Source organism: Pinus tabuliformis, chromosome 8, assembly GCF_031772625.1.
Source record: "Pinus tabuliformis cultivar Carrire ecotype Pingquan chromosome 8, CPIR1, whole genome shotgun sequence".
NCBI lineage: Eukaryota > Viridiplantae > Streptophyta > Pinopsida > Pinales > Pinaceae > Pinus > Pinus tabuliformis.
In genome coordinates this window covers 790,464,747-790,481,313 of record NC_142294.1, presented here as the reverse complement: position 1 = coordinate 790,481,313, position 16,567 = coordinate 790,464,747, and positions in this window count along the sequence as shown.

Here is a 16,567-nt window from a genome sequence, read left to right as displayed (position 1 = left end):
AGGTAAAGATGTCTGAGGATTCGATACAGGGACAGTAGAAACCAGAGTTATCGATACTCCAGAGTAGGTGGGTAGATTGAAAAGATGTTGCAGCAGTCGTTTGAGGCGGAGTACGAGGCATACTAGGCCCAAGCTAAGAAACAACAGAAGGTGCAGAAGTTTGAACAGTAGACTGGACAGGTTGCTGGGGTGAACCAGAAACCAAGGGTTGTCCAATTTGAGATGAGAACTGTACATTCGGTTGCAAGACCTGTTGAGTTTGAGATGGATCCCACACTAAGTTCTCTTCCGGGGTACGAACCCATAATAGGTTGCGAATATTGAGGACCATTACTGGGTTGAGGGTAGGGTTGATAATTCAAAGGTACATTTCCACTCCTTGGACATATGATTGACGAAAGGTGGTTGTAAACCTTGGGTTGGGTACTGACCTTGAGTTTGATAACCTTGAGGCACGTACTGATACTAGGGTTGACCTGAGGTACATATTGATACTGGGGTTGACCTTGAGGTACATATTGAGTCTGGGGTTGACCTTGAGGAAGGTACTGTCCCGTAGGTATGTACTGTCCTTGAGGTTGCCCCCCAGGTGGAAATTGGGTACCTTGAGGTTGCCCCACAGGCAATAATTAAGGACTTTGAGCTGCCCCCAAGGCAGTAACTGGCCACCTTGAGGTTGAGGATTAGGAATAGTACCTGAAATCATAAGAATATCTTCTACACTCAATGACTTAGTTCCATTATTTCCAGTTAATAACCCTTGTTCAATAGGTTGAGGAGATGCTCCCGAAAAAGTACCAGTGAGTGATTGATACCGAGGGAACAGAAGGACCGCCGTGTAAAAAGGTTTCTGGAGATTGAGAAAACATGGACGACTGTCTTGACATATTTAATGGAGGATAGTAACCCCTAGGTGTTGGGTGAAAAGGAATACGAGGTGGTGAAAAACTTAGTCCCGGGTTTTCCAAAAAATTGGTCAATGAAAGATACCAAGCGTTGCTCCTAGGTGGACTGTAAAAGATTGATTCACGCTCCCTAAGTTCTATAACAGGTTGATTTTCAGGGATAGGGATACCTTCTTCTTCCGGAGTAGCAAGTTCTTCAATAGCTATAAGTCCAAAAGGAAGATTTTGGGTAATTATTCTTTCTACCCTGGGTGAACCAAGACCACTAGAAGTTGGAGAGGCAAATCCCGATGTTGGCGTAGCAGCAAATTCAGTTTCAGGTTCGGATATATTAGGTTCCTCACCTAAATCACTAGTAGATGAAAAACTACTAATAACTTCGGAAACAGAAACAGATTGTGGATTATAATCTGCTACTAGAGCTTGATAATCAGGATGTACCACTAAAGAAATATTCCTTCTTCAGGTGACCCAACTCTACTGTCTCTAGGAGTTACAAGGGCTCGTAACCCTTCAGGCTGGCTCGGTGAAAACTCAAGAGGTTGGCCCCGAAGTCTATGGGACTTCCTCGGTAATTCAGCCACGATCAAATATTTTAACTACTTCACACGCAAACAAAGAAAAATCTCAATGAAAACCACCTAAAGTCTCTAAAGAACCAAACAAATTGAATCACATGCCTAAAGAATCTAGGAGATCAAACCACACACAAACAGTAACTTTCTGTACTGAAAACACTAGTTGGTGATGAAATCCAACATCACAGAGTTCAATACAGAAATGGCGGTTGGAACAGTTACCCTGGCAACCTGCTTAATGAATAGACTGGCACAAGTTTCTCCACTAAACCGTCTCGAGTGAAGAGAACCCCCTAGAAAATCAAAGTGAGTCTAGCTGACGTCTGCTCCAGGTACAGTGGGATCTTCCCACCACTGTCACCTTAGGAAAGAATCCTATAGAATATGGTCACTATGGTTACCAACGGAAACAAATATACCTAGGGGAACAGTCTACGATCCGATACGCATGCAAGGGCAGAGTAACAAGCTCAATCCCCTTGAAGACTCCTTGACATAATCCAAGGTTTACCAACAAGTGACCCCAGGCTCCTCGACAATGGTTAATCCGAGGTTTACCGTTTTTAATACGTGAATATCTGGTGTCGTTCCCAATGAGGAAGGATTGATTCCCACACTGGTTCGGACACAATCTCGTGCTTCTCCTTTAAGAGGAGCTTTCCCAGATCATAGATGTAACAATTGGATTTTTCTCTTACCTCAAGATACATCTACTTGTTTGTTTTACTATCTTGGAGAGTTAATTACTCCCTACTCCAAGATACTAGCCTAAGCTATGTTGGTGTAATAGAGCCCTAGAAATAAAAAGATTACTAGATAGATTTTACTTTAAGCGTTATTTTTATTGGTTTTTCTTTAAGTCAAGAGGTGCGGAGATGAAACTTATGGTGTGAAGACTCGTCTCAAAATCACTAAAAAATGCAGTTAAGATGATAAGCAATCTTTTCCCTTCAATGAATTTCTAGCTAGGAAAGAGTTTGAGAATGCAAATGCTTGTAAACACAAATCTTTTCCTTAACAAACAAATCAAAAGAAGAGCTTTTTGTCTTTTCTAATGCACTCAAAACGAGACAACTAGTTATGTTAAAAAAAATTCCCTTTTCTTTCAAACACTCAAATACTACAAAAACAAACTTTTCCCAAAAAAGATTTTTTATTTTTATAAAACACTCAAAACTATGGAAAAATCTAATCTTTAGATCTATAAATTCTAATAACTATTTGAAGTAAAAGCTTACAAGATTTCTTTTCAAGGATGTTTTACTTAGCTATAAGCAAACTAAGGACTAATTTGTCCAGAATCACAAATCAGCCAAAAAACAACCAATTTTTGTTTTCTTTTCTAAAAATGAAATCCAAACTTTTAACACAAGTCTTTTCGAAGTTTCGCAAAGAGAAAACACAAGATGGATTCCTCAAGAAAGGTAGATTTTGCAAATGGTCAGACTCATAAGAAGGCCAATAAAAACCAAGGTGATCTGAGGCTTCTAAGGCTTCTAAGCTCTGAGCTACTACAAGACCAAAATGAAAATCAAGCCCGGTAACCAAAACTTCTAGGAATTTCACCTAAAACCCTAATACTAATGGAATTAACCAAAGAAAAGTTCCTGACAAGTCACATGCAGGTCTGGGCAGGGGATAGCAACACCTAAACAAATCCTAAGCTGACTGAAAGAGAAAATTTTAAGTTTTCCAAAATTTTGATAGGGTCCGCAGGTCCGCAGTCCACACAGGTGCGGTACCGCTCTATGTGTAAAGAAAAAGTGCAGACAGGTCTGCACTGTGTTACAAGCAGAGGGTGCGGTCCTCTCCCAAAAGTATGAAAAACAAAAAATAATCCAAGATCTACTAAATTTACCCAATTCCACACACAACAACCCAAAAACAGAAACAAAAACACAGTTTCTCAAGTCAAAGTAAAGCAAATCAAAAAATCAAGTCCCCAGTGGAGTCGCCATTTTGTCACACGGAATGGGTCGTTCTTGCGAACAAGACCGACCTCCCTAGTATCTGATTATATCTAGTGACAAGCAAGCCAATCAAATCCTATCTTTCTCTAAATATGCAGTTTATAAATAAAGGCAAACAAGTGTTTTAGGCCTACCTTGGGTCCAATGCAAGTTTGTGGAAGCCTCGCTCCTTTGATCCAATGGGCTCCCTTGTAGCAAATCTGCAAACACAAACAAGCACACAAATTAAATAGCACCTGAAAAGCCAATATAATAAAGCATACTTATCATGATGATCAAGGAATTCATGAAACAAATCACATAAGACAATTTTTTGAGAAAAATGAATCTGATTGTATTAATTCAAATCAAAGAAGAACTTTTACAACCTGTGCCTTGATGTTGTACAAGCTCCTCCCAGGGTCCATCAAGAAGCCTCCTCTACTTTGACAAGTTTCACTCTCTTCCCAATGAAGCCAAAACGTATGTGATCTCTCCTCTCAAGCTTAACTAGGAAGTCTCAATTCCACCAGCATTTACCCTCAAAAATGTTCAGCTTCTAACCTCCCCAGCAACCAGCCCAATGCCTTAATTTGTAGTGCAATGGAGGGAAGTTACTAGGTCCACCTTTAAAGGGATAAAGCCCTCCTTCAAAGGGATAGCTCCTCTCATCAAGGGATTAGCTCCTTATCTTTTGGGATGCATGAACCACCTAAGAGCGAACCATCCACGTCAAAATTCCTTCTAGAATCATCTAGAATTAACCCAAAGTAAGTTTTTTAGAATAAACTTGTGCCTTTTTTACTTTCACAGGGGTCCGCACCCACTCCTTTAGAGACAGAGCGGGCAGGTCTGCAGGTAACATGAACAGGGGGTGCGAGACCGCAGGCAATAGTGAGAGAAAGTGCGGAACCAGAGGTTTATTGATTTTTAAGGTCTTTCTCTCATTTTCAAAGCTTGACATGAAGAGCTGAGGTTTGAGACTTGCTTAGGAGGACAGTATGAATGATGATAGACCCATACTGACTGCAAATAGTCATGGTGACAATATTTTGTGTAACAGACATTGTTCCTGCACTGAAGAAATAATTGCACCACACCTCTTTTATTTGAAATTTCCTTGAGATATGATCAAGAACCTGGTTTCTATGTAGTTTTCAATAAATCTGATACCATTTAGAAATAACTTGAAATTTGCAGTTGTTAATGAAATCAAACTGAAATTAGTACACAAAATTTTCTTCTACTAAATTTTGCGAAAGGAAAACTTGCGATAGAAACACATGCAATCATTAAATCACAATGAACATATTTTTTACTGGGGAACCCAACTGGGAAAACCCCCTCTTCTCTTTGTATTATATCAAATGAGAACAATGATCTATTACAATGACAACTTCAATGATTCAAGCTCCCTATGCACTACAATATTGATCTCCTCCCGATTCTTATCTATAAAATAATTAGCTAAAATATGCCTCCTTCTTCCTCCTATTTCCTTGCACAATTCCTGCTCCTAAAGAATAGGGAATCTCCAATTTCCTTATGTAAATCTAAGAGAATTAGCCCACCTGCATGCCACAAACTTTTTACACTCACTAGTATACAACATTGATTACATTATGCCTTTTCTCTCCAAATTCGCTAGGAAATTTGAATTGCATGCATGAATAAGGATATTTTTAGTAAATTGAATAGATAACTGAGAGTTAGTTGAGTTAAAATAGTTACAACTACTCAACTATACTCATATTGACTCTATTCTAGACTAGAGCTCATTTAACTGACTTTCAGTAAAGATAACACCTCTAGATAGCTAAATCTTAGCCATCAAATTATAAACTCGAATTGACTGGCTTAACTAACTGATTTGGCCATTTTATTCTTGTTAACTGCTTGAAAACTCATGCATCCTGCTGAACTAGAAATTTAAATTTCTTCATTTGACTAAGGCACAAGTCAAATGAATCCCTTTCTTGCTACAATTTAACAAATTCTAAAATATAACTATAAATAGGCCAAATGCCAATGAACTTACCAATCAACCCTCTTTCCTTAAGGGTAATGACTATCTTATTTGTAGAAGAAGTAAACCCCAAATCAAGAGAAGGAATTGTATCTTCCCTTTTTACAAATCTTCTTGAGAGACTCACTAAACCACATGGAAAAGATCCATTCCCATTATCATTGAGGTAGGAACCACCTGTTTAGAAAGAAAAAAACACTAAAACTCAAGGAATGATGAGGAGATCTAAATTCAGCCACAAATGACCTCAACAAACACCACCATATCACAATTGTGAAAAACCAATGACTATCCATGGTGACTAGGGAACCATGCACATGCTCCCACAGTTTCATTGACTCAAGCATGATCACTGAATCCTTTTTCCTTTAATTCAAAAGTTTATTATAAATGGATAAGTTCATATATTATTTTGTTATCTGGTAGTGTAATTTTATTAACTAAGGACAAATATAACTATAAAAAACATGTTCAATTATTGGTTTTCTACTAGGGAAACTAGATCAATACAAAAGTTATAAATCATTTGTCCAAATTTTCTATGACAAGTTTAATGTTAGAGGAGTACTTAAATAGCTAATTGTGAAATATAAGTATATGTGATACCATATGCTAATGAGATTGAAATTACTAGAGATGAAAAACAAAATTAATATAATTTTCTGCATATTAGATATTAATCTATAGTATGGAAATATACACCCAAAGGGAGCTAGTGGTTCTTGTTCTCAGAGATAACCACATGCTTGATAGGGGCTTGTGATTATGCAGTTGTAAGATTGGAGTTAATCTCGTTGAGTTGGAGTTGGACTTCATTAAGCTATAATATAATTTCATCTCAAGTTTCGTCCATGTCTTGTAGTGTTGTTCCCACCATTGCTTTAATATGCCAATAGAGGTCCACTATGCACCAATCTTTTGTGTCACATACTCAACAACTTCTTATATGTAGGATCCAATTTCCCAATTCCTCGCAGTTAAGGATGGTCCTACACATGACCCAAGCATCTACTTCCATGTTGTTGGAAATAATACTGAGAGGGGGGTGAATCAATATTATCAATCAATAATTTTATTTCCAAAACAGATTTATATACGCTACTTCAGCTAAGTGAATTAGCATGTACACATAACTGTACTTAAAGCAACCAGCATATATGTAGAGAACTTTTGGTTTAGCAAATTTATCATGCATTTAACTTTAATCAGTATAACAGAGATTTATTAGATAGTGCAGTAAAAGTAGAATAAAGCATCACACATAAGCAACACACATGAACACCAAGATATAAGGTGGAAACCCAATGTGGGTAAAAACCACCTGCTGCTGTCATCTTTGTCTTCTTTTAATAATAAGAAAATATGTTTACATTCATGTGCTGGTGCAAACTCATACCAGTATACAGGCTTCTACCTGCAAAGGTTACAACCTTCTCTCATTCTCTAGCTTCTACTGGAAGGGAGCTACAACCCCCTAGCTCTTGTACTAGCCAATATGCTTACTAGTACATAGGCAGCAACCTACAGAAGGCTACGACCTTCTTTCTTCCTCCAAAGACCACGTTTCATAAATTTTCAAACTGGATCCATCAACAACATCATAACTATAATACAATCATCAAATACATCTGCATCAACCAATCACTAAAGCTCAATCATCACTTTCTGAATCAATCAATCATTTTGACGACCCATCGTCACTGTAGCAAATCACAATCAATCTGATCATTCAGAACACTATCACCAGAACCCAAGGCAGAACCCAGAACTCTACAATAGCAAACAGAAACAACTGAAACATACTTCATAAGGTATACGCTACTTCCATGTGTCGAACTAGCATGTATATGCACTTTTATCAAAGCCAACCAGCGTACACATCTGCAAATATTAATTCATAATTCTGCAACTATTTCGGACTTCAGTTATACCTAGATCATAATATTTACAAAATAAAACATGCGTCAGTATTCAGATCTGGACTATACATGATCAAACCACATAATGATCATTCATTTCAAGCCTTAAGATCTCGATCCATCATTAGATCTTATCCCTCATCAACTGCTAAGGTTCATCCTTGGTTCAGATCAAGCACAACACCATAAGCCAATAACCTGCATACTAGATCTCACATTCATCAGATATCGATACTTTCACACCTTGGCGTAATGATCTTCTCCTCATATATTTTAGGCCTTTCTCAATACCATGGACCAAAACCACTTAGGACCAATACCTTGGACCAAATACCTAGGGTCAATACCTCGGACCAAATACCTTGGACCAATACCTTGGATCAAAATACCTTGGACCAAATACCTCGACAAAAAACTTAGCTTTCCAAGATATACACGCTTTTCCTTCTATGAAAGTGCGTGTGTACGTATATGCTACTTGTGTTCAGTGAACCTGCGTGTATACGCAGCTTGGTCAAGGTGAACCTATGTATACCTCTCTTTCTTCATTCTTTGTAGTTTGATCTGTAATTCTTTGATGTTGACATGTTGTACTGTGATCTTTCATTTGAGTGAGTTGCCATCAAGGACAACACCTATATCATAATGCCAACAATATCCCCCTTTGGACTTGATGGCAACAACAACACCAAGTCACTCTCCCCCTTTGACATCAAGGGCAAAGGATGGACCAAGATAATTTCTCCCTTTGACATACATTATATTGATCGTGCTTCCCCTGAGTACATGCTGAATTCTCTGATTGAGCTCCCCTTTTGTACATGCTGAGATGCATTGAAACCGTCCATGCTCTTCCTGAGCACAAGCAGAGTCTGCAAAAAAATATTTTTCTAAAATAATAGCATGACTCTATAACTCAACTATGTGAGGATGACCTACCTATCACCAATGAATCATACATACATCCATCTCCCAATCAAGTGGGATATACCAAATTTGACTCGTCCACCCAACCAAGTGGGGATATACTAATTGTTTATACATGACAGAAACAAGAAATATTACAGCATCCATCCCATGTAAAGTTGGGATAAAAATTACATCATTTTTCCAAGAGGACTCATTCAAGACATATCACACCCTAGACTTTTACATGACTTGAGCAAAAAATGGTATAAATATTTGAAACCATAGCTATACTCGAAAACCATAATGCCAACAATGCTAAATGTACGTGAAGGGTAATACTTCCCCCTAAACCTGTGCTAAATGTGCATTGTTAACATGTCAATGATCAAGGCATCTTTGTAAGTCAGATAAAATTAATGAACAGATGATATAGACATTAATCATCAATATCTGTCAGAGCACCCATATCAGAGCCTGCCCCACTATTTTTCTTGTTTGAAACACATATACGCTCCTTGGCTCACAGAAACCTGCGTGTGTACGCGACTATGCTTCATGAAACCTATGTATAATAACCTTTCTTTGGAAAAAATTGGATTTAACAGCAGGATGATGTAGCAACTACTCCCAGCTTTTGTCTGAGATATTCAAATGTCTCTCTGGGCAGTGGTTTAGTGAATATATCAGCAACATATTCTTTGGAGGGAACATACTCCAATTTGACCTTTTTTTCAAGCATTTGTTCACATAGAAAATGGTATTTGATGGGTATGTGCCTGGTCTTGGAGTGCATGACTAGATTCTTTGAAATACTGATGGCACTTGTATTATCACATAGAATGGAGATGGGTGGAGTACATGTGATCTAAATGTCTTGCAAGGTTTTCATCATCTAAAGTAGTTGTGTGCAGCAAGATGCAGTAGCCACATATTCTGCTTCAGCTGTAGATAATGTAATTGAACTTTGTTTCTTGCTGAACCAAGACACTAACCTGGAACTCATATAGAATGCACCACCACTAGTGCTTTTTCTGTCATCAACACTTCCTGCCCAATCTACATCTATATATTCATGAAGTGTAAGATTTGTATCTCTAGGATACCATAAACCAAAGTTCTTTGTTCCTTGAATATATTTGAAAATCCTTTTGACTGCCTTAAGGTGTGATTCCTTTGGATTTGCTTGTAATCTTCCAACTATTCCTACTGCATGCATGATGTCAAGTTGGGTACCTGTTAGATAAAGGAGACTGTCAATCATGGATCTGTAAGTTGGTTGATGTACTGTTGTTGATTCATCATTTGAGCTGAGACTGCATCATTTTACCATTGGGGTGCATACTAATTTAGAATCTTCCATGCCGTAATTTTTCAAGATCTGTTTGAGATATTTGGTTTGTGAAAGAAAAATATCATCTTTATTTTTTTGAACTTGTAGACCAAGAAAGTAGGTAAGCTCACCAAGCAAGGACATTTCAAATTCTTGCTGCATTACTGAAGCAAAATTCTGACTCATGGATTCTTCATTGCTACCAAAAATGATGTCATCAACATAAACAACAATTATTAGCAATTTATCAATGTCAATCTTTGTATATAGATTGCTATCTGTCGACCCTTTTGAAAAACCCTGTTGGTGGAGATATTTGTCAAGCCGGTAATACCAGGCCCTTGGAGCCTGTCTTAGGCCATAGAGAGCCTTTCTGAGTCTACATACAGGTTTTGCATCATTTCCAAGAATGAATCCTTCTAGTTGTTCAATATAGACTTCTTCTTCTAAGTCTCCATTAAGGCAGATTTTACATCCATTTGGTATACTTTGAATTTATGAAAACTAGAAAGAGCAAGAAATATCCTTATGGCTTCAAGTCTAGCAACAGGTGCAAAAGTTTCTTCAAAATCTATACCTTCTTGTTGAGCATATCCTTTACAAACAAGTCTAGCCTTGTTTCTAATAACTTCTCCATTTTCATTCAGCTTGTTTTTTAATATCCATTTAGTTCCTATGATATTCTTATCATGAGGTCTAGGAACTAATTCCCAAGTATTATTCTTTTCAGTTTGCTCAATTTCTTCATTCATGGCCTTGACCCAACATTCAATTTTGCATGCTTCATTTACATTTTGAGGTTCGGTGGAGGATAGTAATGCTAGATAGCTTGAGGTTTCTGTAATAGTTCTTCTTGTCTATACACCTACCTCTTTTTCCCCTAAAATTTGAGTTTCTGGATGATTTTTCTGAACATACCTGGACGAGTCTTTTCTTCTACCATTATCTCTTCTTCTGGTGCTTCATTGGTTTCTTCTTCAATATCATTATGATTTGATGTGGGAAAATACTCCCCATCTTCTTCATTGTCATAATCTTATTTTTTTTCTATTTTGGATTTTTGCATGCTTCATCAACTACAACATCAATACTTTCAACAATTTTCCCAAGTCTTTTATTATAACATTTATATCCTCTACTTCGGGAAGAGTAACCAAGAAGAATACCTTCATCTGCTCTGGGCTCAAACTTACCAAGTTTTTCATCAATCCTTTTGATATAACATTTGCTTCCAAAAACTTTAAATTATTTTACAGTAGTAGTCTTACCATACCAAAGTTCATGTGGAGTTTGAGTGCTATTTACCCAAACATTTTCTTGGTTAAGAATAGATACGGCGGTGAATGTAGCTTCACCCCATAAGGTTGCAGGAGTTACAGATTCATCTAGCATAGCTCGAGCCATTTGTTTAACAATTTTGTTCATTCTTTCTACCACTCCATTTTGTTGAGGATTCCTTGTGGTGGAGAATTGCCTGTTTATTCCATGTTGTTCAAAAAGTCAAAGAATTCATCCGAGGTAAATTCCCCTCCTCGATTAGATCTAAGGCATTTGATTTTTTGATCTGATTCATTTTCAACCAAAGCTTTGAAGGCTTGGAACTTTTCAAATGCTTCATCTTTATGCTTTAGCAGACCTATCCAACACATTATGGAAAAATCATCAATGAACAAAATAAAGTATTCTTCTCCACGAGGTGACTTTTTCCTTGATGGTCCACATAAATCAGTATGGACAAGTTCAAGAGTCTTACTAGCTGACCCTTCCTTTTCAATGAAGTGAGCTTTGGTTTGCTTACCGATTTGACATGGTTTGCATATTGTATTTTCAGGGATGTTGATATCTGGAAGATCACGAACAACCTTGAATCTGCATGCTTTTCTTATTTGAGAAAAGCTTAGATGTCCCAATCTTCTATGCCACAGCCAGTTTTCATCATTTTTGCTTAGATAACATTGTTGTTTTTTTCCTTTGAGTATGTATAAGTTGTTTGGATTTCTTGTACCTTTGATCATGATCTCCCCTATATCAAGCTCACAAAAACCACATCCGTTTGATTGAAACACAACTTCATTTCCTTATCACACATTTGACTAACACTCAACAGGTTATGCTTTAAACTGTTTACATACATAACATTTCTAGCTTTAACCTTTTCTTTCAAGAAAGCAGATCCTTTACCTTTTATGACAGCAGGCGTGTCGTTTCCAAATGAGACATTCTTTTCCTTTTCTAAGGCATTATATGAGTGAAGTTTTTCTTTGTCACCTGTCATGTGTTTTGAGCATCCACTATCGATGTACCACTGATTTCCTTGTCCTTCTGCATACAAGGCTATACCACATCTTTCTGTTTTGGATCCTTTCCTTCTCCATATCTTGGGATTTAATGCATTTTTATCCTTTTGAGATGTTTGCCGAAATTTGCTCCTGCATTCAAATTCTTCATGACAAAAGTTGTTACAGATTGAGCATTATATTTCAATTTCAAGAAGAGAAAAGTTATTATAGGAACTTTTCTTGACCCTTGTTACATTCCTTTGATTTCATGCTTCTCTAGTCATGATGGTTTTATAAGCAACACATTGAGCAGCTTTGTGTCCAAAATTATGACATGAAAAACAATTCCCATTAAAGAAGTTCCTGCGACTATCGAATCTATTGACCTAGTGATTGTAGTTTCTCTTGATATTCATCTTTGGAGCAAATTGAGTATGATTTACCTAAGTTTGGTTGTGGCTTATATTCATCCTTGGAATAAATTGATCCTGATTTACCTGGTGATCTTCTTTATGCCTTTACTGACGATTGTCATACTGTTCACTGGTCTTTGCTGCATCAAGATAGCTTTTAGTGGAGGTTGACGGCTTTTGTGATTGAGATGCTTCTTCAGTATATCCAAGACTTGTCTTTATCAGAGGATAACGCTGCACTTTGATAATTTCATTTAAGGTTTTTGATCCTTTAGCAAATCTAATATTGAGAGATTTTGTTTTCTCAAGATCCTTTCTTAGACCCACAATTTCACATTCTAGTTTTTCATTGTGTTTTTCTTTTTCAAGCAAGTTGGTATGTTAAGGTATCTATAATCATCTTCTTTTCTTCTAAACTAATTTTGAGTTTAGAGATTTCTTCATGAAGGTCATCTTCTTCTAAAGCATCCCAAAAATTATCATCGTCAAAAACCATTAGAAGTCTATAGTTATTACTATTTTCATCTTCATCGCTATTTGATAAACCATCACTATCTTCATGAGTATAGTAACTCCTTTTATTTACAACTTGTTTTCTATCCCATTTTTCATATTCCTTCCCTTTTTCATAATTATCTTTATGAGGAAATTTGGCAACATAATGACCGACTCTGCCACAGGCAAAGTATTTGAAGGGTAGTTTACCTCTAAGTCTTCCATAACCCCATTGAAGCTTCTTGACAAAGTTTACCTCATCTTCTTCTTTTGAGTTATGTCCTAATTCATTGTCTTCTTCCTTTCCTTTTGCTGAAGCTTTAAATGCGGCTTCTCTCATATCTGATGGACCTCCTTTTCTCATCTCAAAGGCAGTTAAGATTTCGTGAAGCTGTGTCATAGTGATAGTCTGCAGATCTTGTTTTTCTTCTATGGCAGACACTTTTGATTCAAATTTAGCAGACAAGGATCTCAAAACTTTCTCAACTAAGGTAACTTCCTTTATATCTTCACCCAGATTCTTCATACAATTAACAACCTCATATATATGTAAGAAGTAACTAGCTATACTTTCATCACTGTGCATCTTAAGAGTTTCATACTGAATTCTGAGAGTTTGAAGTTTAGCACATTTTACCTGAGAGTCTCCTTTGTAGCTCAAAACAATTTTGTCCCATATTTCTTTGGCTGATTTGAGCTACATGACTTTGACAAACTCTGACTGTGACAGACTTCCCAATAAAGTATTGACAGCCCTACCATTGCATATTGCTTTTTACCTGTCGTATCTGTAGGAATTGTTGTTGGAAATGTATATCATCCTTCCACAATTTCCCATACATCCATTCCAAGTGATTGTAGATAGGTTGTGGTTCTTATTTTCCAATAAACAAAGTTGCTTCCATCAAAGATTGGCAGGCTGATGGATCCCACAGTTTCTTCATTACTCATGATGATGGATCTCCCTTCAAGCGATCAAGCTTCTTCTAAAGGACTTGCTCTGATACCAACTGTTGGAAATAATACTGAGGGGGGGGTGAATCAGTATTATCATATCAATAATTTATTTCCCAAATAGATTTATGTACGCTACTTTAGCTAAGTGAACTAGCGTGTACACATAACTGTACTTAAAGCAACCAACGTATATGCAGAAAACTTTTGATTTAGCTAATTTATCATGCATTAAACTTTAACCAGTATATCAGAGATTTATTAGGCAGTGCAGTAAAAGCAGAATAAAGCATCACACATAAGCAACACACATGAACACCAAGATATAAGGTGGAAACCCAATGTGGGTAAAGACCACATACTACTGTCATCTCTGTCTTCTTTTAATAATAAGAAAATATGTTTACATTCTTGTAGTGGTGTAGACTCATACCAATACGCAAGCTTCTACCTGCAGAAGGTTACAACCTTCTCTCATTCTCCAGCTTCTACTGGAAGGGAGCTACAACCCCCTAGCTCTTGTACTAGCCGATATGTTTACTAGTACGTAGGCAATGACCTACAGAAGGTTACAACCTTCTTTCTTCCTCCAAGGACCACGTTTCATAAATTTTCAGATTGGATCCATCAACAACATCATAACTGCAATACAATCATCATATACATCTGCATCAACCAATCACTGAAGCTCAATCATCACTTTCTGAATCAATCAATCACTTTGACAACCCATCGTCACTATAGCAAATCATAATCAATCTGATCATTCAAAACACTGTCACCAAAATACAGTCACCAAAACCCAAGGCAGAACCGAGAACTCTGCAATAGCAAACAGAAACAACTGAAACATACTTCATAAGGTATACGCTACTTCCATGTGTCGAAAGAGCATGTATACATGCTTTTATCAAAGCTAACCAGCGTACACATATGCAAATATTAATTCATAATTCTGCAGCTATTCCGGACTTCAGTTATACCCAGATCATAATTTTACAAAATAACACGTGTCAGTATTCAGATCTAGACTATACATGATGAAACCACATAATGATAATTCATTTCAAGCCTTAATATCCTGATCCATCATTAGATCTTATCCCTCATCAACCCCTAAGGTTCATCCTTGGTTCAGATCAAGCACAACACCATAAGCCAATAACCTGCATACTAGATCTCACACTTCATCAGATATTCGATACTTGCACACCTTGGCCTAATGATCTTCTCCTCCTTATATAGTTTTAGGCCTTTCTCAATACCATGGACCAAAACCACTTAGGACCAATCAGGGAAAATTTTAAGAACCACCCTAAATTTATATGTATAATAAATGGGCTAATCCCCATGATACATAGGAAAAATGGGAGGCAATTTTATCAATAATATAATATGTATATATAATTTTTTTGGCGAATCTCTCACCAGATTATATTATCTTGTACATTGATGGAGAATCTTTCACTGAATTATAAAATCTTGTAAGATCTTGGCAAATCTTTTACTGAATAATAAAACATGTGAAGTCTTGGTGAATGTTTTGTTAAAGTATGAAACCATATATGATAATAAGAAAACATATTCATTAAACTGTAATATACTAACATACATGTTTGGAAAAAAGAAACATAATTTTCTCTTCTTACAAACAATGTTCCAAGTTTCAGTGGCCGTGTTTGTCAAGGTTCTTACAATACACTCTTTCATATCCTTCTATTAGTTTTGATAATATTCCACAACAAAGTTCTTGTAGGTGTTGATATTGACAACGAGTTATGTCAAGGTAGGAGAGATTAATCTTTTCTCTACAACTTTTGTCAAGCTACCACTTTTTTCAAGTTATCAAATTTCTTTCTTATTCCGTAGACTCCAACTGTGAGATAAAAAAAAACACATCAAGTTTGTTTACCCCAACACGCCAACAAGTAGCAAGCCCCAACTATATTATATAAGAAAGTATTAGGTATCCCAAAGGCTTGAAGGGGATCTAATTGAAAGAAGTGACCATTGTGAGAATCCTTCCAATCAATATATGAATATATAAATGTAGATTTATTATTATTTTAAATGGAAATCTTCAATTAAATAATAAAATTTAATTACGTCTCTCCCAATCTAAATTGTTTATTAGCATAATTCACTACCCTCATAGGTCTCGCATTTTTTAACAACGTTGTAACATGTAGATTAATTTCATTTTTGGTGAACAATCTCCACCTTTTAGAAAAATATGGTGCAATGGCTCCAACCCCTACAGATCATTAGGACAAACTAAGAATAGCACAAAAGATGAAAGGTTGTACAAACCAACTTATTTTTCAAACAACTAATCCAACATCAATACCTAAACTTTTTCATGAAGATATCATATTGAGAATGTTTGAAAAATGGTGAGAAATCTTTTGCGAGGGTGATGCGGAAAGAGTGATAAGGTTTCATTGTTTTGAATTTTTTTTGTTAAATCAGAAAAAGTTAAAAACCAATATTAATGGAGATATTGGTATTTTTTACTAAATTTTGTGAAGTGACTAAATGTAGCTTTAACCATTCACCTTAAGATGTTTTTACAATATAATTTCCTAAGTCTATTTAATATCTTCATTATCATAAAATCCAACCTATATCCATCTTAACTCCACATCTACCACTCTTAGGGGGATGAAATCTATTTATCCCTTTGAGCACTTGGCAGACCTAGAATTAAGATGGATGTAAGATGATAGAATTTCCCCTTTAAATGGTCTATGCTCACATGAATACCATGGTATTACCATGGGTCAACACCATGGCTTATCATAAACCTGGAG